Raw genomic sequence first — 26502 nt, 5'->3', positions numbered from 1 at the left:
GTACAATAGGAGTTGCTAAGGCCCTTTTGCATCACAACACCCCACCCCTTGCCCACATGCCCTCATCCACTCTGTACCATCCAACCTGTACCTCAGCTATATACACCACCTCTCTTTTTTTTGACAGGCAGAGTGGGTAGTGAGAGAGAGAGAGAGAGAGAGAGAAAGGTCTTCCTTTTTGCTGTCGGTTCACCCTCCAGTGGCCACTGCGGCCAGCACATCTCTCTGATCTGAAGCCAGGAGCCAGGTGCTTCTCCTGGTCTCCCATGCGGGTGCAGGGCCCAAGGACTTGGGCCATCCTCCACTGCCCTCCCGGGCCATAGCAGAGAGCTGGCCTGGAAGAGGGGCAACCGGGAATAGAAGCTGGTGTGCCGGCGCTGCAAGGCGGAGGATTAGCCTGTTAAGCCACGGCGCCAGCCTATACAACCTCTCTTTTACAATAAAGTGAGACCCTGCTTCGACTGGGCTCCACACCGCGCCTGATTGTCCCCTGGGTTTGGGGAAGGCTGAGTGGCAGGTGGCGCACTTTCCCCTCCTCGGTTAAGGCAAGCTGTGGGCAGCCTGCCTAATTCTCCGGCAGTGGCGAGGAACAGTCACCACAGAAGGGTTATAGACCGTGAGAGAGAGAGACAAAGAGAAAGGTCTTCCTTCCATTGGTTCACCCTGCAAATGGCCACCATAGCTGGAGCTGCGCCAACCTGAAGACAGGAGCCAGGTGACCCTTTCTGGTCTCCCACATGGGTGCAGGAGCCCAAGCACCGGGGCCATTCTCCACTGCCCTCCCGGGCCACAGCAGAGAGCTGTACTGGAAGAGAAGCAACTGGGACTAGAACCAGTGCCCATGTGGGATGCCAGTCCTGCAGGTGGAAGATTAACCCAGTGTGCCACAGTGCTGGTCCCAGGACTTGGGTTTTCATCCACTGCTTTCCCAGTCCATAGCAGAGAGCTAGATCAGACGTGGAGCAGGTAGGACTCAATTTGGTGTCCATGTGCGATGCCCACACTGCAGCAGGAAGCTTTACTCACTACCCCACAGTGATGGCCCTGGCACTGATTATTTTTTTTTTTACAGAATTGGTAACAAATGAATATTTTAATTAGCCTAACAATAGTTTCTGTTTAACCTGAGGGATTGGTAGAGTTGTGTGTGCTCTTTCAGGGCCTTGCTGCTCTTCCCATGTGTAAAGCCTATATTCCCCCATAGGGCGGGTACTTTATTTCTGTTGCCCAGCTAATATGCCCATTTGTCTCTATGCCTTTCCTTCATGATCTTGCTAGCACAATGGAATCTAGGGAGAATCTAGACTATTTGTCTCACCACTCTCTCTGAATAATTTCTCTTGCAGATAAGATCCTGGAGAAATCTTCATGTACCCAAGCCTAACAAAAAAGAATATGTTGCCAGTAAGTTGTTTATTCCTCAGCTTCTTTCACATTGTATTTCTTTTTGACAGGCAGAGTTAGAAACAGGCAGAGAGAGAGAGAAAGGTTTTTCTTCCATTGGTTTACCCCCCAAATGGTCGCTACGGCTGGCACGCTGTGCCAATCCGAAACCAGGAGCCAGATACTTCCTGCTGGTCTCCCATACATGTGCGGGGCCCAAGGACTTGGGCCATCCTCCACTGCCTTCCCAGGCCACAGCAGAGAGCTGGACTGAAAGAGGAGCAAGAGGGACAGAATCTGGCACCCCAACCGGGACTAGAACCCAGGGTACCAGCACCGCAGGCAGAGGATTACCCTAGTGAGCTGCGGTTCCGGCCTACATTGTATTTTAAGATGTTTATAAGATTTAGTTAGGTTGGAAAAGCATAAAGAAATATAATTCAGAATCAGGACAAATTGAGCATGGCTGCAAGATTTAAAGCCATCTGAGCTGAATGCACATTGGTTTCAATTTTTTTTATTGTCATAGCTTCAAGATGTTTTACATGGTTCTAGTGGAAACTTACAGAAGAATCGAAGAGCTGGCGCCGTGGTACAGCAGGCTAAAGCCCTGGTCTGAAGCGCCGGTATCCCATATGGGCACTAATTCTACGCCTGGCTGTTCCTCTTCCAATCCAGCTCTCAGCTATAGACTAGGATAGCAGTAGAAGATGGAAGCTGAGGGGGCACGCCCGCTCCAAAACCCAAAACCCGCTAGGCCTACAGGGACACAGGGGACACAAGTAGCTGTGTGGCTTGCAGTGCCCGACCAGAGGGAGGCAGGGAGGGAGGGAGGGAGGAAGGGAGGCTGGCTGCTGCGGCGCAGCCGCCACCAGCCCTTCGGGGAACTGGCAGCGGAGGCTTGGGCAGTGGGGGCTGCCCACTCAGACATCCCGTTCCCTGGGGCTGCAGCGGGGCTGCAGGGTCGGGCGCGCCCGCGGGCCTTAGGGGCTTCTTGCCTGTGGGCGGGACTTCCACGCACAAGGTGGCACCTCATCCCGGCCCAAGGTGGTGGCGGGAACCCAGCAGGTGCTGGGGGATGCAAGAGGGCTAGGCCCCCCGGGCCTTTAGGCAACACTGGAGGGCCCGCTGGCGTATCGGTCCACCCTCCTGGGAGGCCCTGCTGGGACAGCCCTGACCGAGCTCCGAGCTCATCGCCCTTGGACCGTACCCCAGTGGGCTTCAGGAGTGGGTGTGTGCCAGCAGCAGCCCTCCCCACTCACCCACCGTGCGTCGGCCCCGCCCGACAAGCCCCTAGGGCGGGCGGGGCTTCCCCGGGGGGCCTATTTGCAACACGGGGAGGCGCGGGGCCATCCGTGCGTGTGGCCCGGGGACACCCGCAGGTGTGTGTGCTCCCCCCGTGGCCGGCCGAGGCGGCTAGCCAGCACCTGGGGGCTGTTGGCAGCGCCCCTGGGCAGCCTCCTAGAGCCAGGGATCTGGCAGGCTCCGGGGGCAAATGGACTACGGAAGCCGAGAGGGGCCCGTCCGCGCCAAAACCCAAAACGCGCTGCGGCCTCCAGGGAGGGACACAGGGGACACAAGTGGCTGTGTGGCTTGCAGTGCCCGGCCAGAGGGAGGGAGGTTGGCTGGCTGCTGAGGCGCAGCAGGTGTCAGCCCTTCGGGAAGTGCCCGTGGATGCTTCGGGAATGGGGCCTGCCAACTCAGAACCCCCGTTCCCTGTGGCTGCAGCCGGCCAGGGGGCTCCAGGGTCGGGTGCGCCGCGGGCCTGGGGGGCTTCTTGCCTGTGTGCAGGGCTTCTACGCACAAGGTGGCACCTCATCCCGGCCCAAGGGTGGTGGCAGGAACCCAGGTGGCGCTCGGGGACTCAGCAGGGCCTGCCCCCGGGGCCTGCCCGCAACACCTGAGTGCCCGCGGGCGTGTCCGTCCACCCTCAAAAAGTTCTGCTGGGACAGCCCTGACCGAGCTCCGAGCTCCTCGCCCTTGGACCGCCCCAGTGGGCTTCAGGAGTGGGTGTGTGCCAGCAGCAGCCCTCCCCACTCACCCACCGTGCGTCGGCCCCGCCCGACAAGCCCCTAGGGCCGGCGGGGCTTCCCGGGGGACCTATTTGCAACGCCGGGAAGCGCGGGGCAGTCCGTGTGTGCGGCCCGGGGACACCCGCAGGTGTGTGTGCTCCCCCCGTGGCCGGCCGAGGCGGCTAGCCAGCACCTGGGGGCTGTTGGCAGCGCCCCTGGGCAGCCTCCTAGAGCCAGGGATCTGGCAGGCTCCGGGGGCAAATGGACTACGGAAGCCGAGAGGGGCCCGTCCGCGCCAAAACCCAAAACGCGCTGCGGCCTCCAGGGAGGGACACAGGGGACACAAGTGGCTGTGTGGCTTGCAGTGCCCGGCCAGAGGGAGGGAGGTTGGCTGGCTGCTGAGGCGCAGCAGGTGTCAGCCCTTCGGGAAGTGCCCGTGGATGCTTCGGGAATGGGGCCTGCCAACTCAGAACCCCCGTTCCCTGTGGCTGCAGCCGGCCAGGGGGCTCCAGGGTCGGGTGCGCCGCGGGCCTGGGGGGCTTCTTGCCTGTGTGCAGGGCTTCTACGCACAAGGTGGCACCTCATCCCGGCCCAAGGGTGGTGGCAGGAACCCAGGTGGCGCTCGGGGACTCAGCAGGGCCTGCCCCCGGGGCCTGCCCGCAACACCTGATTGCCCGCGGGCGTGTCCGTCCACCCTCAAAAAGTTCTGCTGGGACAGCCCTGACCGAGCTCCGAGCTCCTCGCCCTTGGACCGCCCCAGTGGGCTTCAGGAGTGGGTGTGTGCCAGCAGCAGCCCTCCCCACTCACCCACCGTGCGTCGGCCCCGCCCGACAAGCCCCTAGGGCCGGCGGGGCTTCCCGGGGGACCTATTTGCAACGCCGGGAAGCGCGGGGCAGTCCGTGTGTGCGGCCCGGGGACACCCGCAGGTGTGTGTGCTCCCCCCGTGGCCGGCCGAGGCGGCTAGCCAGCACCTGGGGGCTGTTGGCAGCGCCCCTGGGCAGCCTCCTAGAGCCAGGGATCTGGCAGGCTCCGGGGGCAAATGGACTACGGAAGCCGAGAGGGGCCCGTCCGCGCCAAAACCCAAAACGCGCTGCGGCCTCCAGGGAGGGACACAGGGGACACAAGTGGCTGTGTGGCTTGCAGTGCCCGGCCAGAGGGAGGGAGGTTGGCTGGCTGCTGAGGCGCAGCAGGTGTCAGCCCTTCGGGAAGTGCCCGTCGATGCTTCGGGAATGGGGCCTGCCAACTCAGAACCCCCGTTCCCTGTGGCTGCAGCCGGCCAGGGGGCTCCAGGGTCGGGTGCGCCGCGGGCCTGGGGGGCTTCTTGCCTGTGTGCAGGGCTTCTACGCACAAGGTGGCACCTCATCCCGGCCCAAGGGTGGTGGCAGGAACCCAGGTGGCGCTCGGGGACTCAGCAGGGCCTGCCCCCGGGGCCTGCCCGCAACACCTGAGTGCCCGCGGGCGTGTCCGTCCACCCTCAAAAAGTTCTGCTGGGACAGCCCTGACCGAGCTCCGAGCTCCTCGCCCTTGGACCGCCCCAGTGGGCTTCAGGAGTGGGTGTGTGCCAGCAGCAGCCCTCCCCACTCACCCACCGTGCGTCGGCCCCGCCCGACAAGCCCCTAGGGCCGGCGGGGCTTCCCGGGGGACCTATTTGCAACGCCGGGAAGCGCGGGGCAGTCCGTGTGTGCGGCCCGGGGACACCCGCAGGTGTGTGTGCTCCCCCCGTGGCCGGCCGAGGCGGCTAGCCAGCACCTGGGGGCTGTTGGCAGCGCCCCTGGGCAGCCTCCTAGAGCCAGGGATCTGGCAGGCTCCGGGGGCAAATGGACTACGGAAGCCGAGAGGGGCCCGTCCGCGCCAAAACCCAAAACGCGCTGCGGCCTCCAGGGAGGGACACAGGGGACACAAGTGGCTGTGTGGCTTGCAGTGCCCGGCCAGAGGGAGGGAGGTTGGCTGGCTGCTGAGGCGCAGCAGGTGTCAGCCCTTCGGGAAGTGCCCGTGGATGCTTCGGGAATGGGGCCTGCCAACTCAGAACCCCCGTTCCCTGTGGCTGCAGCCGGCCAGGGGGCTCCAGGGTCGGGTGCGCCGCGGGCCTGGGGGGCTTCTTGCCTGTGTGCAGGGCTTCTACGCACAAGGTGGCACCTCATCCCGGCCCAAGGGTGGTGGCAGGAACCCAGGTGGCGCTCGGGGACTCAGCAGGGCCTGCCCCCGGGGCCTGCCCGCAACACCTGAGTGCCCGCGGGCGTGTCCGTCCACCCTCAAAAAGTTCTGCTGGGACAGCCCTGACCGAGCTCCGAGCTCCTCGCCCTTGGACCGCCCCAGTGGGCTTCAGGAGTGGGTGTGTGCCAGCAGCAGCCCTCCCCACTCACCCACCGTGCGTCGGCCCCGCCCGACAAGCCCCTAGGGCCGGCGGGGCTTCCCGGGGGACCTATTTGCAACGCCGGGAAGCGCGGGGCAGTCCGTGTGTGCGGCCCGGGGACACCCGCAGGTGTGTGTGCTCCCCCCGTGGCCGGCCGAGGCGGCTAGCCAGCACCTGGGGGCTGTTGGCAGCGCCCCTGGGCAGCCTCCTAGAGCCAGGGATCTGGCAGGCTCCGGGGGCAAATGGACTACGGAAGCCGAGAGGGGCCCGTCCGCGCCAAAACCCAAAACGCGCTGCGGCCTCCAGGGAGGGACACAGGGGACACAAGTGGCTGTGTGGCTTGCAGTGCCCGGCCAGAGGGAGGGAGGTTGGCTGGCTGCTGAGGCGCAGCAGGTGTCAGCCCTTCGGGAAGTGCCCGTGGATGCTTCGGGAATGGGGCCTGCCAACTCAGAACCCCCGTTCCCTGTGGCTGCAGCCGGCCAGGGGGCTCCAGGGTCGGGTGCGCCGCGGGCCTGGGGGGCTTCTTGCCTGTGTGCAGGGCTTCTACGCACAAGGTGGCACCTCATCCCGGCCCAAGGGTGGTGGCAGGAACCCAGGTGGCGCTCGGGGACTCAGCAGGGCCTGCCCCCGGGGCCTGCCCGCAACACCTGAGTGCCCGCGGGCGTGTCCGTCCACCCTCAAAAAGTTCTGCTGGGACAGCCCTGACCGAGCTCCGAGCTCCTCGCCCTTGGACCGCCCCAGTGGGCTTCAGGAGTGGGTGTGTGCCAGCAGCAGCCCTCCCCACTCACCCACCGTGCGTCGGCCCCGCCCGACAAGCCCCTAGGGCCGGCGGGGCTTCCCGGGGGACCTATTTGCAACGCCGGGAAGCGCGGGGCAGTCCGTGTGTGCGGCCCGGGGACACCCGCAGGTGTGTGTGCTCCCCCCGTGGCCGGCCGAGGCGGCTAGCCAGCACCTGGGGGCTGTTGGCAGCGCCCCTGGGCAGCCTCCTAGAGCCAGGGGTCTGGCAGGCTCCGGGGGCAAATGGACTACGGAAACCGAGAGGGGCCCGTCCGCGCCAAAACCCAAAACGCGCTGCGGCCTCCAGGGAGGGACACAGGGGACACAAGTGGCTGTGTGGCTTGCAGTGCCCGGCCAGAGGGAGGGAGGTTGGCTGGCTGCTGAGGCGCAGCAGGTGTCAGCAGTTCGGGAAGTGCCCGTGGATGCTTCGGGAATGGGGGCTGCCAACTCAGAACCCCCGTTCCCTGTGGCTGCATCCGGCCAGGGGGCTCCAGGGTCGGGTGCGCCGCGGGCCTGGGGGGCTTCTTGCCTGTGTGCAGGGCTTCTACGCACAAGGTGGCACCACATCCCGGCCCAAGGGTGGTGGCAGGAACTCAGGAGGCACTCGGGGACTCAGCAGGGCCCGCCCCTGGGGCAAGGGGTCTGGCAGGCTCCGGGGCAAATGGACTACGGAAGCCGAGAGGGGCCCGTCCGCGCCAAAACCCAAAACGCGCTGCGGCCTCCAGGGACACAGGGGACACAAGTGGCTGTGTGGCTTGCAGTGCCCGACCAGAGGGAGGGAGGTTGTCTGGCTGCTGAGGCGCAGCCGTTGTCAGCCCTTCGGAGAACTGCCCATGGATGCTTCGGGAATGGGAGCTGCCAACTCAGAACCCCCGTTCCCTGTGGCTGCAGCCAGCCAGGGGGCTCCAGGGTCGGGCGCGCCCGCGGGCCTGGGGGGCTTCTTGCCTGTGTGCAGGGCTTCTACGCACAAGGTGGCACCTCATCCCGGCCCAAGGGTGGTGGCAGGAACCCAGGAGGCGCTCGGGGACTCAGCGGGGCCCCCCCCTGGGGCCAGGGGTCTGGCAGGCTCCAGGGGCAAATGGACTACGGAAGCCGAGAGGGGCCCGTCCGCGCCAAAACCCAAAACGCGCTGCGGCCTCCAGGGACACAGGGGACACAAGTGGCTGTGTGGCTTGCAGTGCCCGACCAGAGGGAGGGAGGTTGTCTGGCTGCTGAGGCGCAGCCGGTGTCAGCCCTTCGGGGAACTGCCCGTGGATGCTTCGGGAATGGGGGCTGCCAACTCAGAACCCCCGTTCCCTGTGGCTGCAGCCAGCCAGGGGGCTCCAGAGTCGGGCGCGCCCGCGGGCCTAGGGGCTTCTTGCCTGTGTGCAGGGCTTCTACGCACAAGGTGGCACCACATCCCGGCCCAAGGGTGGTGGCAGGAACTCAGGAGGCACTCGGGGACTCAGCAGGGCCCGCCCCTGGGGCAAGGGGTCTAGCAGGCTCCGGGGCAAATGGACTACGGAAGCCGAGAGGGGCCCGTCCGCGCCAAAACCCAAAACGCGCTGCGGCCTCCAGGGACACAGGGGACACAAGTGGCTGTGTGGCTTGCAGTGCCCGACAAGAGGGAGGGAGGTTGTCTGGCTGCAGAGACGCAGCCGGTGTCAGCCCTTCGGGGAACTGCCCGTGGATGCTTCGGGAATGGGGGCTGCCAACTCAGAACCCCCGTTCCCTGTGGCTGCAGCCAGCCAGGGGGCTCCAGGGTCGGGCGCGCCCGCGGGCCTAGGGGCTTCTTGCCTGTGTGCAGGGCTTCTACGCACAAGGTGGCACCACATCCCGGCCCAAGGGTGGTGGCAGGAACTCAGGAGGCACTCGGGGACTCAGCAGGGCCCGCCCCTGGGGCAAGGGGTCTGGCAGGCTCCGGGGCAAATGGACTACGGAAGCCGAGAGGGGCCCGTCCGCGCCAAAACCCAAAACGCGCTGCGGCCTCCAGGGACACAGGGGACACAAGTGGCTGTGTGGCTTGCAGTGCCCGACCAGAGGGAGGGAGGTTGTCTGGCTGCTGAGGCGCAGCCGGTGTCAGCCCTTCGGGGAACTGCCCGTGGATGCTTCGGGAATGGGGGCTGCCAACTCAGAACCCCCGTTCCCTGTGGCTGCAGCCAGCCAGGGGGCTCCAGGGTCGGGCGCGCCGCGGGCCTGGGGGGCTTCTTGCCTGTGTGCAGGGCTTCTACGCACAAGGTGGCACCTCATCCCGGCCCAAGGGTGGTGGCAGGAACTCAGGAGGCGCTCGGGGACTCAGCAGGGCCCGCCTCTGGGGCCAGGGGTCTGGCAGGCTCCGGGGGCAAATGGACTACGGAAGCCGAGAGGGGCCCGTCCGCGCCAAAACCCAAAACGCGCTGCGGCCTCCAGGGACACAGGGGACACAAGTGGCTGTGTGGCTTGCAGTGCCCGACCAGAGGGAGGGAGGTTGTCTGGCTGCTGAGGCGCAGCCGGTGTCAGCCCTTCGGGGAACTGCCCGTGGATGCTTCGGGAATGGGGGCTGCCAACTCAGAACCCCCGTTCCCTGTGGCTGCAGCCAGCCAGGGGGCTCCAGGGTCGGGCGCGCCCGCGGGCCTGGGGGGCTTCTTGCCTGTGTGCAGGGCTTCTACGCACAAGGTGGCACCACATCCCGGCCCAAGGGTGGTGGCAGGAACTCAGGAGGCACTCAGGGACTCAGCAGGGCCCGCCCCTGTGGCAAGGGGTCTGGCAGGCTCCGGGGCAAATGGACTACGGAAGCCGAGAGGGGCCCGTCCGCGCCAAAACCCAAAACGCGCTGCGGCCTCCAGGGACACAGGGGACACAAGTGGCTGTGTGGCTTGCAGTGCCCGACCAGAGGGAGGGAGGTTGTCTGGCTGCTGAGGCGCAGCCGGTGTCAGCCCTTCGGGGAACTGTCCGTGGATGCTTCGGGAATGGGGGCTGCCAACTCAGAACCCCCGTTCCCTGTGGCTGCAGCCAGCCAGGGGGCTCCAGGGTCGGGCGCGCCCGCGGGCCTAGGGGCTTCTTGCCTGTGTGCAGGGCTTCTACGCACAAGGTGGCACCACATCCCGGCCCAAGGGTGGTGGCAGGAACTCAGGAGGCACTCGGGGACTCAGCAGGGCCCGCCCCTGGGGCAAGGGGTCTGGCAGGCTCCGGGGCAAATGGACTACGGAAGCCGAGAGGGGCCCGTCCGCGCCAAAATCCAAAACGCGCTGCGGCCTCCAAGGACACAGGGGACACAAGTGGCTGTGTGGCTTGCAGTGCCCGACCAGAGGGAGGGAGGTTGTCTGGCTGCTGAGGCGCAGCCGGTGTCAGCCCTTCGGGGAACTGCCCGTGGATGCTTCGGGAATGGGGGCTGCCAACTCAGAACCCCCGTTCCCTGTGGCTGCAGCCAGCCAGGGGGCTCCAGGGTCGGGCGCGCCCGCGGGCCTGGGGGGCTTCTTGCCTGTGTGCAGGGCTTCTACGCACAAGGTGGCACCACATCCCGGCCCAAGGGTGGTGGCAGGAACTCAGGAGGCACTCAGGGACTCAGCAGGGCCCGCCCCTGGGGCAAGGGGTCTGGCAGGCTCCGGGGCAAATGGACTACGGAAGCCGAGAGGGGCCCGTCCGCGCCAAAACCCAAAACGCGCTGCGGCCTCCAGGGACACAGGGGACACAAGTGGCTGTGTGGCTTGCAGTGCCCGACCAGAGGGAGGGAGGTTGTCTGGCTGCTGAGGCGCAGCCGGTGTCAGCCCTTCGGGGAACTGCCCGTGGATGCTTCGGGAATGGGGGCTGCCAACTCAGTACCCCCGTTCCCTGTGGCTGCAGCCAGCCAGGGGGCTCCAGGGTCGGACGCGCCCGCGGGCCTGGGGGGCTTCTTGCCTGTGTGCAGGGCTTCTACGCACAAGGTGGCACCTCATCCCGGCCCAAGGGTGGTGGCAGGAACTCAGGAGGCGCTCGGGGACTCAGCAGGGCCCGCCTCTGGGGCCAGGGGTCTGGCAGGCTCCGGGGCAAATGACTACGGAAGCCGAGAGGGGCCCGTCCGCGCCAAAACCCAAAACACGCTGCGGCCTCCAGGGACAAAGGGGACACAAGTGGCTGTGTGGCTTGCAGTGCCCGACCAGAGGGAGGGAGGTTGTCTGGCTGCTAAGGCGCAGCCGGTGTCAGCCCTTCGGGGAACTGCCCGTGGATGCTTCGGGAATGGGGGCTGCCAACTCAGAACCCCCGTTCCCTGTGGCTGCAGCCAGCCAGGGGGCTCCAGGGTCGGGCGCGCCCGCGGGCCTGGGGGGCTTCTTGCCTGTGTGCAGGGCTTCTACGCACAAGGTGGCACCTCATCCCGGCCCAAGGGTTGTGGCAGGAACTCAGGAGGCGCTCGGGGACTCAGCAGGGCCCGCCTCTGGGGCCAGGGGTCTGGCAGGCTCCGGGGCAAATGGACTACGGAAGCCGAGAGGGGCCCGTCCGCGCCAAAACCCAAAACGCGCTGCGGCCTCCAGGGACAAAGGGGACACAAGTGGCTGTGTGGCTTGCAGTGCCCGACCAGAGGGAGGGAGGTTGTCTGGCTGCTGAGGCGCAGCCGGTGTCAGCCCTTCGGGGAACTGCCCGTGGATGCTTCGGGAATGGGGGCTGCCAACTCAGAACCCCCGTTCCCTGTGGCTGTAGCCAGCCAGGGGGCTCCAGGGTCGGGCGCGCCCGCGGGCCTGGGGGGCTTCTTGCCTGTGTGCAGGGCTTCTACGCACAAGGTGGCACCACATCCCGGCCCAAGGGTGGTGGCAGGAACTCAGGAGGCACTCAGGGACTCAGCAGGGCCCGCCCCTGGGGCAAGGGGTCTGGCAGGCTCCGGGGCAAATGGACTACGGAAGCCGAGAGGGGCCCGTCCGCGCCAAAACCCAAAACGCGCTGCGGCCTCCAGGGACACAGGGGACACAAGTGGCTGTGTGGCTTGCAGTGCCCGACCAGAGGGAGGGAGGTTGTCTGGCTGCTGAGGCGCAGCCGGTGTCAGCCCTTCGGGGAACTGCCCGTGGATGCTTCGGGAATGGGGGCTGCCAACTCAGAACCCCCGTTCCCTGTGGCTGCAGCCAGCCAGGGGGCTCCAGGGTCGGGCGCGCCCGCGGGCCTGGGGGGCTTCTTGCCTGTGTGCAGGGCTTCTACGCACAAGGTGGCACCACATCCCGGCCCAAGGGTGGTGGCAGGAACTCAGGAGGCACTCAGGGACTCAGCAGGGCCCGCCCCTGGGGCAAGGGGTCTGGCAGGCTCCGGGGCAAATGGACTACGGAAGCCGAGAGGGGCCCGTCCGCGCCAAAACCCAAAACGCGCTGCGGCCTCCAGGGACACAGGGGACACAAGTGGCTGTGTGGCTTGCAGTGCCCGACCAGAGGGAGGGAGGTTGTCTGGCTGCTGAGGCGCAGCCGGTGTCAGCCCTTCGGGGAACTGCCCGTGGATGCTTCGGGAATGGGGGCTGCCAACTCAGAACCCCCGTTCCCTGTGGCTGCAGCCAGCCAGGGGGCTCCAGGGTCGGGCGCGCCCGCGGGCCTAGGGGCTTCTTGCCTGTGTGCAGGGCTTCTACGCACAAGGTGGCACCACATCCCGGCCCAAGGGTGGTGGCAGGAACTCAGGAGGCACTCGGGGACTCAGCAGGGCCCGCCCCTGGGGCAAGGGGTCTGGCAGGCTCCGGGGCAAATGGACTACGGAAGCCGAGAGGGGCCCGTCCGCGCCAAAACCCAAAACGCGCTGCGGCCTCCAAGGACACAGGGGACACAAGTGGCTGTGTGGCTTGCAGTGCCCGACCAGAGGGAGGGAGGTTGTCTGGCTGCTGAGGCGCAGCCGGTGTCAGCCCTTCGGGGAACTGCCCGTGGATGCTTCGGGAATGGGGGCTGCCAACTCAGAACCCCCGTTCCCTGTGGCTGCAGCCAGCCAGGGGGCTCCAGGGTCGGGCGCGCCCGCGGGCCTGGGGGGCTTCTTGCCTGTGTGCAGGGCTTCTACGCACAAGGTGGCACCACATCCTGGCCCAAGGGTGGTGGCAGGAACTCAGGAGGCACTCAGGGACTCAGCAGGGCCCGCCCCTGGGGCAAGGGGTCTGGCAGGCTCCGGGGCAAATGGACTACGGAAGCCGAGAGGGGCCCGTCCGCGCCAAAACCCAAAACGCGCTGCGGCCTCCAGGGACACAGGGGACACAAGTGGCTGTGTGGCTTGCAGTGCCCGACCAGAGGGAGGGAGGTTGTCTGGCTGCTGAGGCGCAGCCGGTGTCAGCCCTTCGGGGAACTGCCCGTGGATGCTTCGGGAATGGGGGCTGCCAACTCAGTACCCCCGTTCCCTGTGGCTGCAGCCAGCCAGGGGGCTCCAGGGTCGGACGCGCCCGCGGGCCTGGGGGGCTTCTTGCCTGTGTGCAGGGCTTCTACGCACAAGGTGGCACCTCATCCCGGCCCAAGGGTGGTGGCAGGAACTCAGGAGGCGCTCGGGGACTCAGCAGGGCCCGCCTCTGGGGCCAGGGGTCTGGCAGGCTCCGGGGCAAATGACTACGGAAGCCGAGAGGGGCCCGTCCGCACCAAAACCCAAAACACGCTGCGGCCTCCAGGGACAAAGGGGACACAAGTGGCTGTGTGGCTTGCAGTGCCCGACCAGAGGGAGGGAGGTTGTCTGGCTGCTAAGGCGCAGCCGGTGTCAGCCCTTCGGGGAACTGCCCGTGGATGCTTCGGGAATGGGGGCTGCCAACTCAGAACCCCCGTTCCCTGTGGCTGCAGCCAGCCAGGGGGCTCCAGGGTCGGGCGCGCCCGCGGGCCTGGGGGGCTTCTTGCCTGTGTGCAGGGCTTCTACGCACAAGGTGGCACCTCATCCCGGCCCAAGGGTTGTGGCAGGAACTCAGGAGGCACTCGGGGACTCAGCAGGGCCCGCCTCTGGGGCCAGGGGTCTGGCAGGCTCCGGGGCAAATGGACTACGGAAGCCGAGAGGGGCCCGTCCGCGCCAAAACCCAAAACGCGCTGCGGCCTCCAGGGACAAAGGGGACACAAGTGGCTGTGTGGCTTGCAGTGCCCGACCAGAGGGAGGGAGGTTGTCTGGCTGCTGAGGCGCAGCCGGTGTCAGCCCTTCGGGGAACTGCCCGTGGATGCTTCGGGAATGGGGGCTGCCAACTCAGAACCCCCGTTCCCTGTGGCTGTAGCCAGCCAGGGGGCTCCAGGGTCGGGCGCGCCCGCGGGCCTGGGGGGCTTCTTGCCTGTGTGCAGGGCTTCTACGCACAAGGTGGCACCACATCCCGGCCCAAGGGTGGTGGCAGGAACTCAGGAGGCACTCAGGGACTCAGCAGGGCCCGCCCCTGGGGCAAGGGGTCTGGCAGGCTCCGGGGCAAATGGACTACGGAAGCCGAGAGGGGCCCGTCCGCGCCAAAACCCAAAACGCGCTGCGGCCTCCAGGGACACAGGGGACACAAGTGGCTGTGTGGCTTGCAGTGCCCGACCAGAGGGAGGGAGGTTGTCTGGCTGCTGAGGCGCAGCCGGTGTCAGCCCTTCGGGGAACTGCCCGTGGATGCTTCGGGAATGGGGGCTGCCAACTCAGAACCCCCGTTCCCTGTGGCTGCAGCCAGCCAGGGGGCTCCAGGGTCGGGCGCGCCCGCGGGCCTGGGGGGCTTCTTGCCTGTGTGCAGGGCTTCTACGCACAAGGTGGCACCACATCCCGGCCCAAGGGTGGTGGCAGGAACTCAGGAGGCACTCAGGGACTCAGCAGGGCCCGCCCCTGGGGCAAGGGGTCTGGCAGGCTCCGGGGCAAATGGACTACGGAAGCCGAGAGGGGCCCGTCCGCGCCAAAACCCAAAACGCGCTGCGGCCTCCAGGGACACAGGGGACACAAGTGGCTGTGTGGCTTGCAGTGCCCGACCAGAGGGAGGGAGGTTGTCTGGCTGCTGAGGCGCAGCCGGTGTCAGCCCTTCGGGGAACTGCCCGTGGATGCTTCGGGAATGGGGGCTGCCAACTCAGAACCCCCGTTCCCTGTGGCTGCAGCCAGCCAGGGGGCTCCAGGGTCGGGCGCGCCCGCGGGCCTAGGGGCTTCTTGCCTGTGTGCAGGGCTTCTACGCACAAGGTGGCACCACATCCCGGCCCAAGGGTGGTGGCAGGAACTCAGGAGGCACTCGGGGACTCAGCAGGGCCCGCCCCTGGGGCAAGGGGTCTGGCAGGCTCCGGGGCAAATGGACTACGGAAGCCGAGAGGGGCCCGTCCGCGCCAAAACCCAAAACGCGCTGCGGCCTCCAGGGACACAGGGGACACAAGTGGCTGTGTGGCTTGCAGTGCCCGACCAGAGGGAGGGAGGTTGTCTGGCTGCTGAGGCGCAGCCGGTGTCAGCCCTTCGGAGAACTGCCCATGGATGCTTCGGGAATGGGAGCTGGCATTCAGAACCCCCGTTCCCTGTGGCTACAGCCAGCCAGGGGGCTCCAGGGTCGGGCGCGCCCGCGGGCCTGGGGGGCTTCTTGCCTGTGTGCAGGGCTTCTACGCACAAGGTGGCACCTCATCCCGGCCCAAGGGTGGTGGCAGGAACTCAGGAGGCGCTCGGGGACTCAGCAGGGCCCGCCTCTGGGGCCAGGGGTCTGGCAGGCTCCGGGGGCAAATGGACTACGGAAGCCGAGAGGGGCCCGTCCGCGCCAAAACCCAAAACGCGCTGCGGCCTCCAGGGACAAAGGGGACACAAGTGGCTGTGTGGCTTGCAGTGCCCGACCAGAGGGAGGGAGGTTGTCTGGCTGCTGAGGCGCAGCCGGTGTCAGCCCTTCGGGGAACTGCCCGTGGATGCTTCGGGAATGGGGGCTGCCAACTCAGAACCCCCGTTCCCTGTGGCTGCAGCCAGCCAGGGGGCTCCAGGGTCGGGCGCGCCCGCGGGCCTGGGGGGCTTCTTGCCTGTGTGCAGGGCTTCTACGCACAAGGTGGCACCACATCCCGGCCCAAGGGTGGTGGCAGGTACTCAGGAGGCACTCAGGGACTCAGCAGGGCCCGCCCCTGGGGCAAGGGGTCTGGCAGGCTCCGGGGCAAATGGACTACGGAAGCCGAGAGGGGCCCGTCCGCGCCAAAACCCAAAACGCGCTGCGGCCTCCAGGGACACAGGGGACACAAGTGGCTTTGTGGCTTGCAGTGCCCGACCAGAGGGAGGGAGGTTGTCTGGCTGCTGAGGCGCAGCCGGTGTCAGCCCTTCGGGGAACTGCCCGTGGATGCTTCGGGAATGGGGGCTGCCAACTCAGAACCCCCGTTCCCTGTGGCTGCAGCCAGCCAGGGGGCTCCAGGGTCGGGCGCGCCCGCGGGCCTAGGGGCTTCTTGCCTGTGTGCAGGGCTTCTACGCACAAGGTGGCACCACATCCCGGCCCAAGGGTGGTGGCAGGAACTCAGGAGGCACTCGGGGACTCAGCAGGGCCCGCTCCTGGGGCAAGGGGTCTGGCAGGCTCCGGGGCAAATGGACTACGGAAGCCGAGAGGGGCCCGTCCGCGCCAAAACCCAAAACGCGCTGCGGCCTCCAGGGACACAGGGGACACAAGTGGCTGTGTGGCTTGCAGTGCCCGACCAGAGGGAGGGAGGTTGTCTGGCTGCTGAGGCGCAGCCGGTGTCAGCCCTTCGGAGAACTGCCCATGGATGCTTCGGGAATGGGAGCTGCCAACTCAGAACCCCCGTTCCCTGTGGCTGCAGCCAGCCAGGGGGCTCCAGGGTCGGGCGCGCCCGCGGGCCTGGGGGGCTTCTTGCCTGTGTGCAGGGCTTCTACGCACAAGGTGGCACCACATCCCGGCCCAAGGGTGGTGGCAGGAACTCAGGAGGCGCTCGGGGACTCAGCAGGGCCCGCCTCTGGGGCCAGGGGTCTGGCAGGCTCCGGGGGCAAATGGACTACGGAAGCCGAGAGGGGCCCGTCCGCGCCAAAACCCAAAACGCGCTGCGGCCTCCAGGGACAAAGGGGACACAAGTGGCTGTGTGGCTTGCAGTGCCCGACCAGAGGGAGGGAGGTTGTCTGGCTGCTGAGGCGCAGCCGGTGTCAGCCCTTCGGGGAACTGCCCGTGGATGCTTCGGGAATGGGGGCTGCCAACTCAGAACCCCCGTTCCCTGTGGCTGCAGCCAGCCAGGGGGCTCCAGGGTCGGGCGCGCCCGCGGGCCTGGGGGGCTTCTTGCCTGTGTGCAGGGCTTCTACGCACAAGGTGGCACCACATCCCGGCCCAAGGGTGGTGGCAGGAACTCAGGAGGCACTCGGGGACTCAGCAGGGCCCGCCCCTGGGGCAAGGGGTCTGGCAGGCTCCGGGGCAAATGGACTACGGAAGCCGAGAGGGGCCCGTCCGCGCCAAAACCCAAAACGCGCTGCGGCCTCCAGGGACACAGGGGACACAAGTGGCTTTGTGGCTTGCAGTGCCCGACCAGAGGGAGGGAGGTTGTCTGGCTGCTGAGGCGCAGCCGGTGTCAGCCCTTCGGGGAACTGCCCGTGGATGCTTCGGGAATGGGGGCTGCCAACTCAGAACCCCCGTTCCCTGTGGCTGCAGCCAGCCAGGGGGCTCCAGGGTCGGGCGCGCCCGCGGGCCTGGGGGGCTTCTTGCCTGTGTGCAGGGCTTCTACGCACAAGGTGGCACCACATCCCGGCCCAAGGGTGGTGGCAGGAACTCAGGAGGCACTCAGGGACTCAGCAGGGCCCGCCCCTGGGGCAAGGGGTCTGGCAGGCTCCGGGGCAAATGGACTACGGAAGCCGAGAGGGGCCCGTCCGCGCCAAAACCCAAAACGCGCTGCGGCCTCCAGGGACACAGGGGACACAAGTGGCTGTGTGGCTTGCAGTGCCCGACCAGAGGGAGGGAGGTTGTCTGGCTGCTGAGGCGCAGCCGGTGTCAGCCCTTCGGGGAACTGCCCGTGGATGCTTCGGGAATGGGGGCTGCCAACTCAGAACCCCCGTTCCCTGTGGCTGCAGCCAGCCAGGGGGCTCCAGGGTCGGGCGCGCCCGCGGGCCTAGGGGCTTCTTGCCTGTGTGCAGGGCTTCTACGCACAAGGTGGCACCACATCCCGGCCCAAGGGTGGTGGCAGGAACTCAGGAGGCACTCGGGGACTCAGCAGGGCCCGCTCCTGGGGCAAGGGGTCTGGCAGGCTCCGGGGCAAATGGACTACGGAAGCCGAGAGGGGCCCGTCCGCGCCAAAACCCAAAACGCGCTGCGGCCTCCAGGGACACAGGGGACACAAGTGGCTGTGTGGCTTGCAGTGCCCGACCAGAGGGAGGGAGGTTGTCTGGCTGCTGAGGCGCAGCCGGTGTCAGCCCTTCGGAGAACTGCCCATGGATGCTTCGGGAATGGGAGCTGCCAACTCAGAACCCCCGTTCCCTGTGGCTGCAGCCAGCCAGGGGGCTCCAGGGTCGGGTGCGCCCGCGGGCCTGGGGGGCTTCTTGCCTGTGTGCAGGGCTTCTACGCACAAGGTGGCACCACATCCCGGCCCAAGGGTGGTGGCAGGAACTCAGGAGGCGCTCGGGGACTCAGCAGGGCCCGCCTCTGGGGCCAGGGGTCTGGCAGGCTCCGGGGGCAAATGGACTACGGAAGCCGAGAGGGGCCCGTCCGCGCCAAAACCCAAAACGCGCTGCGGCCTCCAGGGACAAAGGGGACACAAGTGGCTGTGTGGCTTGCAGTGCCCGACCAGAGGGAGGGAGGTTGTCTGGCTGCTGAGGCGCAGCCGGTGTCAGCCCTTCGGGGAACTGCCCGTGGATGCTTCGGGAATGGGGGCTGCCAACTCAGAACCCCCGTTCCCTGTGACTGCAGCCAGCCAGGGGGCTCCAGGGTCGGGCGCGCCCGCGGGCCTGGGGGGCTTCTTGCCTGTGTGCAGGGCTTCTACGCACAAGGTGGCACCACATCCCGGCCCAAGGGTGGTGGCAGGAACTCAGGAGGCACTCGGGGACTCAGCAGGGCCCGCCCCTGGGGCAAGGGGTCTGGCAGGCTCCGGGGCAAATGGACTACGGAAGCCGAGAGGGGCCCGTCCGCGCCAAAACCCAAAACGCGCTGCGGCCTCCAGGGACACAGGGGACACAAGTGGCTTTGTGGCTTGCAGTGCCCGACCAGAGGGAGGGAGGTTGTCTGGCTGCTGAGGCGCAGCCGGTGTCAGCCCTTCGGGGAACTGCCCGTGGATGCTTCGGGAATGGGGGCTGCCAACTCAGAACCCCCGTTCCCTGTGGCTGCAGCCAGCCAGGGGGCTCCAGGGTCGGGCGCGCCCGCGGGCCTAGGGGCTTTTTGCCTGTGTGCAGGGCTTCTACGCACAAGGTGGCACCACATCCCGGCCCAAGGGTGGTGGCAGGAACTCAGGAGGCACTCGGGGACTCAGCAGGGCCCGCTCCTGGGGCAAGGGGTCTGGCAGGCTCCGGGGCAAATGGACTACGGAAGCCGAGAGGGGCCCGTCCGCGCCAAAACCCAAAACGCGCTGCGGCCTCCAGGGACACAGGGGACACAAGTGGCTGTGTGGCTTGCAGTGCCCGACCAGAGGGAGGGAGGTTGTCTGGCTGCTGAGGCGCAGCCGGTGTCAGCCCTTCGGAGAACTGCCCATGGATGCTTCGGGAATGGGAGCTGCCAACTCAGAACCCCCGTTCCCTGTGGCTGCAGCCAGCCAGGGGGCTCCAGGGTCGGGCGCGCCCGCGGGCCTGGGGGGCTTCTTGCCTGTGTGCAGGGCTTCTACGCACAAGGTGGCACCTCATCCCGGCCCAAGGGTGGTGGCAGGAACCCAGGAGGCGCTCGGGGACTCAGCAGGGCCCGCCCCTGGGGCCAGGGGTCTGGCAGGCTCCAGGGGCAAATGGACTACGGAAGCCGAGAGGGGCCCGTCCGCGCCAAAACCCAAAACGCGCTGCGGCCTCCAGGGACACAGGGGACACAAGTGGCTGTGTGGCTTACAATGCCCGACCAGAGGGAGGGAGGTTGTCTGGCTGCAGAGGCACAGCCGGTGTCAGCCCTTCGGGGAACTGCCCGTGGATGCTTCGGGAATGGGGGCTGCCAACTCAGAACCCCCATTCCCTGTGGCTGCAGCCAGCCAGGGGGCTCCAGGGTCGGGCGAGCCCGAGGGCCTGGGGGTCTTCTTGCCTGTGTGCAGGGCTTCTACGCACAAGGTGGCACCTCATCCCGGCCCAAGGGTGGTGGCAGGAACCCAGGAGGCGCTCGGGGACTCAGCAGGGCCCGCCCCTGGGGCCAGGGGTCTGGCAAGCTCCGGGGGCAAATGGACTACGGAAGCCGAGAGGGGCCCGTCCGCGCCAAAACCCAAAACGCGCTGCGGCCTCCAGGGACACAGGGGACACAAGTGGCTGTGTGGCTTGCAGTGCCCGACCAGAGGGAGGGAGGTTGTCTGGCTGCTGAGGCGCAGCCGGTGTCAGCCCTTCGGAGAACTGCCCATGGATGCTTCGGGAATGGGAGCTGCCAACTCAGAACCCCCGTTCCCTGTGGCTGCAGCCAGCCAGGGGGCTCCAGGGTCGGGCGCGCCCGCGGGCCTGGGGGGCTTCTTGCCTGTGTGCAGGGCTTCTACGCACAAGGTGGCACCTCATCCCGGCCCAAGGGTGGTGGCAGGAACCCAGGAGGCGCTCGGGGACTCAGCAGGGCCCGCCCCTGGGGCCAGGGGTCTGGCAGGCTCCAGGGGCAAATGGACTACGGAAGCCGAGAGGGGCCCGTCCGCGCCAAAACCCAAAATGCGCTGCGGCCTCCAGGGACACAGGGGACACAAGTGGCTGTGTGGCTTACAATGCCCGACCAGAGGGAGGGAGGTTGTCTGGCTGCAGAGGCACAGCCGGTGTCAGCCCTTCGGGGAACTGCCCGTGGATGCTTCGGGAATGGGGGCTGCCAACTCAGAACCCCCATTCCCTGTGGCTGCAGCCAGCCAGGGGGCTCCAGGGTCGGGCGCGCCCGAGGGCCTGGGGGTCTTCTTGCCTGTGTGCAGGGCTTCTACGCACAAGGTGGCACCTCATCCCGGCCCAAGGGTGGTGGCAGGAACCCAGGAGGCGCTCGGGGACTCAGCAGGGCCCGCCCCTGGGGCCAGGGGTCTGGCAAGCTCCGGGGGCAAATGGACTACGGAAGCCGAGAGGGGCCCGTCCGCGCCAAAACCCAAAACGCGCTGCGGCCTCCAGGGACACAGGGGACACAAGTGGCTGTGTGGCTTGCAGTGCCCGACCAGAGGGAGGGAGGTTGTCTGGCTGCTGAGGCGCAGCCGGTGTCAGCCCTTCGGAGAACTGCCCATGGATGCTTCGGGAATGGGAGCTGCCAACTCAGAACCCCCGTTCCCTGTGGCTGCAGCCAGCCAGGGGGCTCCAGGGTCGGGCGCGCCCGCGGGCCTGGGGGGCTTCTTGCCTGTGTGCAGGGCTTCTACGCACAAGGTGGCACCTCATCCCGGCCCAAGGGTGGTGGCAGGAACCCAGGAGGCGCTCGGGGACTCAGCAGGGCCCGCCCCTGGGGCCAGGGGTCTGGCAGGCTCCAGGGGCAAATGGACTACGGAAGCCGAGAGGGGCCCGTCCGCGCCAAAACCCAAAATGCGCTGCGGCCTCCAGGGACACAGGGGACACAAGTGGCTGTGTGGCTTACAATGCCCGACCAGAGGGAGGGAGGTTGTCTGGCTGCAGAGGCACAGCCGGTGTCAGCCCTTCGGGGAACTGCCCGTGGATGCTTCGGGAATGGGGGCTGCCAACTCAGAACCCCCGTTCCCTGTGGCTGCAGCCAGCCAGGGGGCTCCAGGGTCGGGCGCGCCCGCGGGCCTAGGGGCTTCTTGCCTGTGTGCAGGGCTTCTACGCACAAGGTGGCACCACATCCCGGCCCAAGGGTGGTGGCAGGAACTCAGGAGGCACTCGGGGACTCAGCAGGGCCCGCCCCTGGGGCAAGGGGTCTAGCAGGCTCCGGGGCAAATGGACTACGGAAGCCGAGAGGGGCCCGTCCGCGCCAAAACCCAAAACGCGCTGCGGCCTCCAGGGACACAGGGGACACAAGTGGCTGTGTGGCTTGCAGTGCCCGGCCAGAGGGAGGGATGTTGTCTGGCTGCTGAGGCGCAGCCGGTGTCAGCCCTTCGGGGAACTGCCCGTGGATGCTTCGGGAATGGGGGCTGCCAACTCAGAACCCCCGTTCCCTGTGGCTGCAGCCAGCCAGGGGGCTCCAGGGTCGGGCGCGCCCGCGGGCCTGGGGGGCTTCTTGCCTGTGTGCAGGGCTTCTACGCACAAGGTGGCACCACATCCCGGCCCAAGGGTGGTGGCAGGAACTCAGGAGGCACTCAGGGACTCAGCAGGGCCCGCCCCTGGGGCAAGGGGTCTGGCAGGCTCCGGGGCAAATGGACTACGGAAGCCGAGAGGGGCCCGTCCGCGCCAAAACCCAAAACGCGCTGCGGCCTCCAGGGACACAGGGGACACAAGTGGCTGTGTGGCTTGCAGTGCCCGACCAGAGGGAGGGAGGTTGTCTGGCTGCTGAGGCGCAGCCGGTGTCAGCCCTTCGGGGAACTGCCCATGGATGCTTCGGGAATGGGGGCTGCCAACTCAGAACCCCCGTTCCCTGTGGCTGCAGCCAGCCAGGGGGCTCCAGGGTCGGGCGCGCCCGCGGGCCTAGGGGCTTCTTGCCTGTGTGCAGGGCTTCTACGCACAAGGTGGCACCACATCCCGGCCCAAGGGTGGTGGCAGGAACTCAGGAGGCACTCGGGGACTCAGCAGGGCCCGCCCCTGGGGCAAGGGGTCTGGCAGGCTCCGGGGCAAATGGACTACGGAAGCCGAGAGGGGCCCGTCCGCGCCAAAACCCAAAACGCGCTGCGGCCTCCAGGGACACAGGGGACACAAGTGGCTGTGTGGCTTGCAGTGCCCGACCAGAGGGAGGGAGGTTGTCTGGCTGCTGAGGCGCAGCCGGTGTCAGCCCTTCGGGGAACTGCCCGTGGATGCTTCGGGAATGGGGGCTGCCAACTCAGAACCCCCGTTCCCTGTGGCTGCAGCCAGCCAGGGGGCTCCAGGGTCGGGCGCGCCCGCGGGCCTGGGGGGCTTCTTGCCTGTGTGCAGGGCTTCTACGCACAAGGTGGCACCTCATCCCGGCCCAAGGGTTGTGGCAGGAACTCAGGAGGCGCTCGGGGACTCAGCAGGGCCCGCCTCTGGGGCCAGGGGTCTGGCAGGCTCCGGGGCAAATGGACTACGGAAGCCGAGAGGGGCCCGTCCGCGCCAAAACCCAAAACGCGCTGCGGCCTCCAGGGACAAAGGGGACACAAGTGGCTGTGTGGCTTGCAGTGCCCGACCAGAGGGAGGGAGGTTGTCTGGCTGCTGAGGCGCAGCCGGTGTCAGCCCTTCGGGGAACTGCCCGTGGATGCTTCGGGAATGGGGGCTGCCAACTCAGAACCCCCGTTCCCTGTGGCTGCAGCCAGCCAGGGGGCTCCAGGGTCGGGCGCGCCCGCGGGCCTGGGGGGCTTCTTGCCTGTGTGCAGGGCTTCTACGCACAAGGTGGCACCACATCCCGGCCCAAGGGTGGTGGCAGGAACTCAGGAGGCACTCAGGGACTCAGCAGGGCCCGCCCCTGGGGCAAGGGGTCTGGCAGGCTCCGGGGCAAATGGACTACGGAAGCCGAGAGGGGCCCGTCCGCGCCAAAACCCAAAACGCGCTGCGGCCTCCAGGGACACAGGGGACACAAGTGGCTGTGTGGCTTGCAGTGCCCGACCAGAGGGAGGGAGGTTGTCTGGCTGCTGAGGCGCAGCCGGTGTCAGCCCTTCGGGGAACTGCCCGTGGATGCTTCGGGAATGGGGGCTGCCAACTCAGAACCCCCGTTCCCTGTGGCTGCAGCCAGCCAGGGGGCTCCAGGGTCGGGCGCGCCCGCGGGTCTGGGGGGCTTCTTGCCTGTGTGCAGGGCTTCTACGCACAAGGTGGCACCACATCCCGGCCCAAGGGTGGTGGCAGGTACTCAGGAGGCACTCAGGGACTCAGCAGGGCCCGCCCCTGGGGCAAGGGGTCTGGCAGGCTCCGGGGCAAATGGACTACGGAAGCCGAGAGGGGCCCGTCTGCGCCAAAACCCAAAACGCGCTGCGGCCTCCAGGGACACAGGGGACACAAGTGGCTGTGTGGCTTGCAGTGCCCGACCAGAGGGAGGGAGGTTGTCTGGCTGCTGAGGCGCAGCCGGTGTCAGCCCTTCGGGGAACTGCCCGTGGATGCTTCGGGAATGGGGGCTGCCAACTCAGAACCCCCGTTCCCTGTGGCTGCAGCCAGCCAGGGGGCTCCAGGGTCGGGCGCGCCCGCGGGCCTGGGGGGCTTCTTGCCTGTGTGCAGGGCTTCTACGCACAAGGTGGCACCTCATCCCGGCCCAAGGGTTGTGGCAGGAACTCAGGAGGCGCTCGGGGACTCAGCAGGGCCCGCCTCTGGGGCCAGGGGTCTGGCAGGCTCCGGGGCAAATGGACTACGGAAGCCGAGAGGGGCCCGTCCGCGCCAAAACCCAAAACGCGCTGCGGCCTCCAGGGACAAAGGGGACACAAGTGGCTGTGTGGCTTGCAGTGCCCGACCAGAGGGAGGGAGGTTGTCTGGCTGCTGAGGCGCAGCCGGTGTCAGCCCTTCGGGGAACTGCCCGTGGATGCTTCGGGAATGGGGGCTGCCAACTCAGAACCCCCGTTCCCTGTGGCTGCAGCCAGCCAGGGGGCTCCAGGGTCGGGCGCGCCCGCGGGCCTGGGGGGCTTCTTGCCTGTGTGCAGGGCTTCTACGCACAAGGTGGCACCACATCCCGGCCCAAGGGTGGTGGCAGGAACTCAGGAGGCACTCAGGGACTCAGCAGGGCCCGCCCCTGGGGCAAGGGGTCTGGCAGGCTCCGGGGCAAATGGACTACGGAAGCCGAGAGGGGCCCGTCCGCGCCAAAACCCAAAACGCGCTGCGGCCTCCAGGGACACAGGGGACACAAGTGGCTGTGTGGCTTGCAGTGCCCGACCAGAGGGAGGGAGGTTGTCTGGCTGCTGAGGCGCAGCCGGTGTCAGCCCTTCGGGGAACTGCCCGTGGATGCTTCGGGAATGGGGGCTGCCAACTCAGAACCCCCGTTCCCTGTGGCTGCAGCCAGCCAGGGGGCTCCAGGGTCGGGCGCGCCCGCGGGCCTGGGGGGCTTCTTGCCTGTGTGCAGGGCTTCTACGCACAAGGTGGCACCACATCCCGGCCCAAGGGTGGTGGCAGGAACTCAGGAGGCACTCAGGGACTCAGCAGGGCCCGCCCCTGGGGCAAGGGGTCTGGCAGGCTCCGGGGCAAATGGACTACGGAAGCCGAGAAGGGCCCGTCCGCGCCAAAACCCAAAACGCGCTGCGGCCTCCAGGGACACAGGGGACACAAGTGGCTGTGTGGCTTGCAGTGCCCGACCAGAGGGAGGGAGGTTGTCTGGCTGCTGAGGCGCAGCCGGTGTCAGCCCTTCGGGGAACTGCCCGTGGATGCTTCGGGAATGGGGGCTGCCAACTCAGAACCCCCGTTCCCTGTGGCTGCAGCCAGCCAGGGGGCTCCAGGGTCGGGCGCGCCCGCGGGACTAGGGGCTTCTTGCCTGTGTGCAGGGCTTCTACGCACAAGGTGGCACCACATCCCGGCCCAAGGGTGGTGGCAGGAACTCAGGAGGCACTCGGGGACTCAGCAGGGCCTGCCCCCGGGGCCTGCCCGCAACACCTGATTGCCCGCGGGCGTGTCCGTCCACCCTCAAAAAGTTCTGCTGGGGCAGCCCTGACCGAGCTCCGAGCTCCTCGCCCTTGGACGGCCCCAGTGGGCTTCAGGAGTGGGTGTGTGCAGCTTCTTGCCTGTGTGCAGGGCTTCTACGCACAAGGTGGCACCTCATCCCAGCCCAAGGGTGGTGGTAGGAACCCAGGAGGCGCTTGGGGACTCAGCAGGGCCCGCCCCTGGGGCAAGGGGTCTGGCAGGCTCCGGGTGCAAATGGACTACAGAATCCGAGAGCGGCCCGTCCGCGCCAAAACCCAAAACGCGCTGCGGCCTCCAGGGACACAGGGGACACAAGTGGCTGTGTGGCTTGCAGTGCCCGACCAGAGGGAGGGAGGTTGTCCGGCTGCTGAGGCGCAGCCGGTGTCAGCCCTTCGGGGAACTGCCCGTGGATGCTTCGGGAATGGGGGCTGCCAACTCAGAACCCCCGTTCCCTGTGGCTGCAGCCAGCCAGGGGGCTCCAGGGTCGGGCGAGCCCGAGGGCCTGGGGGTCTTCTTGCCTGTGTGCAGGGCTTCTACGCACAAGGTGGCACCTCATCCCGGCCCAAGGGTGGTGGCAGGAACCCAGGAGGCGCTCGGGGACTCAGCAGGGCCCGCCCCTGGGGCCAGGGGTCTGGCAAGCTCCGGGGGCAAATGGACTACGGAAGCCGAGAGGGGCCCGTCCGCGCCAAAACCCAAAACGCGCTGCGGCCTCCAGGGACACAGGGGACACAAGTGGCTGTGTGGCTTGCAGTGCCCGACCAGAGGGAGGGAGGTTGTCTGGCTGCTGAGGCGCAGCCGGTGTCAGCCCTTCGGAGAACTGCCCATGGATGCTTCGGGAATGGGAGCTGCCAACTCAGAACCCCCGTTCCCTGTGGCTGCAGCCAGCCAGGGGGCTCCAGGGTCGGGCGCGCCCGCGGGCCTGGGGGGCTTCTTGCCTGTGTGCAGGGCTTCTACGCACAAGGTGGCACCTCATCCCGGCCCAAGGGTGGTGGCAGGAACCCAGGAGGCGCTCGGGGACTCAGCAGGGCCCGCCCCTGGGGCCAGGGGTCTGGCAGGCTCCAGGGGCAAATGGACTACGGAAGCCGAGAGGGGCCCGTCCGCGCCAAAACCCAAAATGCGCTGCGGCCTCCAGGGACACAGGGGACACAAGTGGCTGTGTGGCTTACAATGCCCGACCAGAGGGAGGGAGGTTGTCTGGCTGCAGAGGCACAGCCGGTGTCAGCCCTTCGGGGAACTGCCCGTGGATGCTTCGGGAATGGGGGCTGCCAACTCAGAACCCCCGTTCCCTGTGGCTGCAGCCAGCCAGGGGGCTCCAGGGTCGGGCGCGCCCGCGGGCCTAGGGGCTTCTTGCCTGTGTGCAGGGCTTCTACGCACAAGGTGGCACCACATCCCGGCCCAAGGGTGGTGGCAGGAACTCAG

Source organism: Lepus europaeus, unplaced genomic scaffold, assembly GCF_033115175.1.
Source record: "Lepus europaeus isolate LE1 unplaced genomic scaffold, mLepTim1.pri SCAFFOLD_29, whole genome shotgun sequence".
Lineage (NCBI taxonomy): Eukaryota > Metazoa > Chordata > Mammalia > Lagomorpha > Leporidae > Lepus > Lepus europaeus.
This window is presented reverse-complemented; position numbering follows the sequence as displayed.